Source organism: Eucalyptus grandis, chromosome 7, assembly GCF_016545825.1.
Source record: "Eucalyptus grandis isolate ANBG69807.140 chromosome 7, ASM1654582v1, whole genome shotgun sequence".
Lineage (NCBI taxonomy): Eukaryota > Viridiplantae > Streptophyta > Magnoliopsida > Myrtales > Myrtaceae > Eucalyptus > Eucalyptus grandis.
The window spans coordinates 42223740-42229739 of record NC_052618.1 but is presented as its reverse complement, the minus strand read 5'-3'; positions in this window follow the sequence as shown (position 1 = coordinate 42229739).

Sequence of the window (6000 nt, the reverse complement as noted above, 5' to 3'; positions counted from 1 at the left end):
CTTTCTTTTCATAAGTGATCCATTAGTTGGAAGCGTGAATTTTCAACCAGATCTATAAAGCTTATGCGAGATATAGAATCGCCCACCCCACTACGACATTGTACAAACATTATTCTATGTTCAATAAAAGGAAGCCGTGAACATCACGATGGAAGTGCCATATGTGTCGTGGACTTAAGTCAAAAAGGGGAAAAGACGTGGTGATCAAGCAAAGCGGCGTTTAATTATATGATTAGGAACGTCATAAGAATTGACTAGGGAGACTTACTTTTAGACTATAAAATATTTTAACATTGACGATAACATGATTATTTAATTAATATCAAACGCGTTTTACAAAGGAAAGAAAGCTCTTAGAAGTGGATAGGCCTCCGAAATCTCCATATATCAATGCACTAAATTTAATATCATTTTTACTATAACAAACGCCCAGGTATTACTTATTCCTCCAACGTTAGTTCTATTGTAATATATTCTATTATTTTAAATGTGATCTCATATTGTATTTTCAATTAATTCTGATTTATTGTCCAATTTATTTTCCGCGTTTATTACATGATATTTGCCTGTTAATATTTTACCATAACGGTTTTGATGAAAGATATCGGTAACATAAGAAATGGAATAAAAAGTCAAGTCGTCTAATTCAAACCCCATCATTACAAAAAACAAGCCATCACATTTGAGGGGTATTAGTTAGTGGAACAGGATGTACAAATATGATGTTTCCATATCCGCAAATCAATCATGTTTTGTGGATCCGTCCAAGATTTTAGGGTTTTCTGCATTTGCAAATTTTCATAAATGACTAGAGGTACGTCAATCTTTACGTTTCTGCAAATCGATCCCGAATTATGTACGTTTTTGTTCGAGAATAATACATTGGGATCATCAGGTTTTATTTAAAATTAGTTTTACAATTGGTATTAGAGCATGTTTATAATCTCCGCATTGGTGAAAATTTTGGAATTTTTATATGTTTTCAGAATTTCAAAATCTGGCCAAATTCAGGTGACCCGCCATGTGATAATGGATCTACATAGTCACACTGCCATTAGAAAGAAAACCCCTTAAATTATTTGTCATATTATTGATCATCGGAAGTTTATCGATCGGTGAAATTTTGGTTGTTAAGGTTTTAGGACAAATCGTTTTAGGCTTAATTTTGATCAATATGTTAGTTGTTTTTGCCAAATCTTGAAACTATGGGTTCGTCTCGGCATTTTTTTTGAAATCCATTGATCAATTTGATCGGATATGGGCTATGGAAGAAGACCCAAGCGGCGGAGTGATGGCAATTCGAGGCGGAGGAGTGGCGAAAGAAGAGAAGGCCTTGGGCACGTGCGACGCACGCGGCCAAGCGCATGGAGCGGGTGCGTGCATCACACACACCCGAGAGTCGAACGAGCCCGAGAGGGCTGGTTGTTTCTCCATTTTGCCCCTCCATAATTGGAGAATTCCGATTCTGCCATTGTCCACATAAAATTCCGATTTTGCCCCTCTGCATTAGGAAAATTACGATTTTGCCTTAGCCACATTAAATTCCGATTATACACCCTTAGGGGCGTGAAAATTTACGGTTTTGCCCTTTTGGGCATAAAAATCCTATTTTGCCCCTTTCAAGTGAAATTCCAATTCTACACTACGTGTAAAATCCCAATTTTAACCCTTTACACGTGATTTTACTGTTTTACCCTTACATGCAATTTCATGAATATTTTCTCATAAAATTAAATGTCTAGTGATCCGTATATATTTAATTAATTGAATATTAGCCACAACATCTTTGATTATATTAAACTATATATGTTAAGAGCCTTTGAATCACACATAGTCAAAGACAACGGTTGTTATTAGTCACATTAATATTATGAATTTTATCCCACATGAATTTTCAATATATTAATGTGAATAATTAGAATGAATTATTATTTTATCTTTCTTAATTTACCTATAGGGATTAAGGAATGGAATATCATTTGATAATTTCATCATGAAATAATTATGAATCTATTTAAATTAGAAACTTAACCCACAAGTAGTTTTTGATGTTATGTGATTCATATTTTGATGTTATGTGATTCATATTTTTATCATATTTTACATTGGTAAAATACGATTTTAAGTTTATATGCCTCAAATATAATTTATTTTAAAAAATTATAAAAGTATATTTTTAAATTTTTTTTTTTATTTGGAAAAGGGATCCAGACAGGGCTCAGGCCCGAATCCGGGCCTGCCAATTTGGACCAATTCACAGGGGGACTCCCACACTAAGCCCAATTTGGCCTAGGCCCTAAAACAAACCCAAACTAAACCCCAAAAGCCCAATTCACCTAAAACGTCCAGCCCAGCCCGACTAAGCCCTAAACTTACTATGGCATAATCAAATCCAACGCAAGCTCTCTGTTTCCATTGACGCCACCCCAGGCCAGCTTCTATTTTGATGGAAATCAGCCCAAGATCCCTTAAGACAAACCTAAGCCGAGCTAACATTTAGGCCCTTTATGCCCTAGCAACTATGGAAACGGGCCTCCCCCGGCGGTGGAACTCATATGCCATCCGACGCCGGCTATCCTAACCGGTCACCAATACCGACGAACCAACCCATGGCGAACAACCAATGAATGATTTGGAGAGACCAACTTATACCGACATCCCACGCAACTATGGCTGCCAAGGACGAGATGAGTTACCCCACGCGATTGACTGCCATGGAAAACCACTGAAACAAACAAACATGGAGAAAAACAACACAAGGGAAGGCCATGGCACCTTAATTGATGAGCAAAAATTTCATAAAAACATACTTAATAATAAATGAGACGATCAACAGCACTACAGCCACACTAGCGTGCCTCAAACTCGAAAGAAAAGGCAGCAGGCTCACTAGTTCACCTTCGAGTCATTTCGTCGAACATATGGTGACTACGGAAGATATCAAGTATCTTTTAGAACTCAAATTAGGGTCTAGACCCAAAAAACATCACCAGGGAATGCTCGACTTCAAGCACCAACTTAGTTAAAAAGAAAGCGCTCTAGATCTAGAGACACCAAATTCGTTCCTTCCTTGAAACAAAATAGGGCGAGGCAGAATGGGAGTTCATGGGATGAGTTTAGACTGCAGAATCCCTATCCGGCTCGGAGACAGCGGTTATAGGGCAAGCTCAGGACGAGTCAAGCTATGGTCGACCGCTTCGCGACGTCCCCGAGCCGAGATCCTCGGGAAACTCACCGGAGGTTTGGTGCGGGGTTAAAACGGAGCTGCAAACTCGAAGGCGTCGGCCAATAGTTGTCAGACGGTGCTCAAGCGTGGCCAAGCTACTGGAGAACTCCTTCTCGCCCTTCGGTTTTACTCTCTCGGTCGCTCTCTTTTTCAATCTCTCCCCCAGATTCCCTCTCTTCCTTTTTCACTCCAGGCCAGGACGAAGCTAGATGCCTCTGTACGAACCCGGGCCGCGCGACATTCTCCGTGACATTCTCTGTACCATGCACCGACGTCTTTCGTCCTGTGTTGTTTGTCATCGAGCCGCAGTCCACGACAGAGAGGAGAGAAGGTGAAGGGAAGAGATAAGCGGGCCGGGCCAAAAAGCAGAGGAGATGGCCCGACCTGCACAAGGGAAAGTTAGAAGAAGATCAAGAAAAAGGAGAAGGGGCCGGGCCGGCCCACCACAGCCTATCCTTCCCCTTTTCAAGAAAAAAGATATTTTTAATTATTTTTTAATTTTTTTAATACTAGTAATGCAAATATTCCTAATGTTTATACACGATGTAATTTAATAAAAATTAATTTTGTTTAAGGGTTAGAAATTAATCTCTAATTTTTCATATAATTTAAAACCTAAATAAATATGCAAAATTTAAGTGTCAACAAGGTAGAACTAATTGTATTTAATTGACCAGCATATATAGCACACATATTTTGAAGCCAACCTATTGCCATTGCCTATATCTGTTCCACTTGAATCTCCTCATCTAGTCTTAAGGGTGTTGATAGTTAAACTGAACCAAATCACGTCCCGAACTAATTATGAACTAAATAAGAAACCCGTTCAAATCAATTTGAATCAATTTGGCTTTTGATTTCCCTTCACACCCAAAATTGAGTATGAACTGAACTAAGAAGAGATACTTTTAAGTTGGGTGTTCAGTTTTTATTGAGAATTTTGGTTTGGTTCAATAAATCCAAATAATCCAAACCGGCAAGAAAAAAAAAGGGCTATTTTTTCATCATTCACGAACCGAAAATGCACAAAATTTCAGTTCTATTTTCTAGTTTCTAACACCACTACTTAACCCCGCACTTTCGTAATATAGAACGATGTGAATTTCAAGCCCCTCCAATCGTGGATGTCAAAAAATCAAGCGAAATGTCCTAATACTTTAGAACACGTCGCCGACCCATTCATTTTATTACGCATGCGGAAGCAAAACAAATCCCCTGACATTATTTAACTTGGGATAGAAAAGCAGGCAATCAATCACAACCAAACAAGCTTTCTTATAAACACATAGGTTTTTATACAACACTGGATTGACCACAAAATAGACCGGCTCAGCAAAAAGGGAACTTTCCTAAGACCAACTAGTCAGACACGTTCGCCGATTCTTTGGTCTCCAACTCCACAAATGTCCCATGGCTTCAAGTCCTCCACGACTGTCATCTAAGGACCTGAAATATTGAGCCCACAATGGGGTGAGACAATGTCTCAGCGAGTCCTACCCCCTAAGACTCGATTAGGAAGAAAATACACTTCAGGGCGCTCTAGCCACACAAATAGGACAGAGGACTTACCTTGCCTCAGTCCCTTCCTGCACGTCAGTACAATTCAATTCTCAATCAAACAATTGATCCAACGATTCAATTTAATCATACTATCTATCTTCCATTCCAATCCATACTATCTATCAACCAATACTATCTATCATCCCATACCGTTTATCAAACCAGCCGTTAATATGACATATGCTCTCCAAAACTGCAATATATAGACGGTAGCTCACCAAAGCCTATAGCTGATAGATAATATAATAGGTCACCAAAAACTGTAGCTGATAGATAATATAATAGCCCGCCAAAAGCTATAGCTGATATAATAGCTCGCAAAAGCTATAGTTGATATAAATAAATATATACTCGCCAAAGCTGCATAATCAATAATAAACAGAGAACTGGATAAACAATTCATTCAGATCCACGATACAAACTGGTCATATAAACTAATTACGGTGCCAAAAGCCAACACCGGGTATTTTCAAGTTAAATACCAAAATTTCTCCAATTTCACTCAATTTCTCAATTTAACATACAATTAGCACAAACCGACCGTATTGCTGCGATCAGCGCGAAATTCTAACAACTGGCCATCCCGACAAAATTTTCGAAATTATTAAATAATTAAATTTAATTCTGAATGAAGATGCTTTGTTTATCTCCATGCAGAATGACCAGGCGTCCTGCATCCATGTTCCCAGACAAATTCCAAAGGATACGTTGGCCAAGCTCCTTCCAGAGACTTGGATCACCAACTATGAAAAGCTACACCAGCATAACAAGCCTTTTCAGTCTACGGACTCAGAGTTCGTACGGAAAAAAGATGGAACTGTTTCCATCAAATTTGGCAAGGAAAAGGAAGAAAGTCCTTCTATCTTCCAGACCCTCTTCATGATTGAACCATGTGTTCCTGAATCTATTTCCGAACCAGACCCAAAAAAGCTTGTTCGACACTTCAATAGTGATGGACATCTTGTTCATTACTATAAAGACAATTATGGTCATTGTTTTTGGGATCCTTTTTGCCAATGTTCCTACTGGACAAATTCTCCTGACGAGGTAGACCCTCTTGCAAGACCTCCACCTCGACGGAAAAGGCCAAAGGATAAGATGTACCAAAGGTACTTAAACGGAGATTCCTCCGTTGATACTCTCAGTGAGTGTGATAAATATCAGTTCATGATTTCTTATGCACCACCTCCACCACCAAAGTCCAGTACTACATC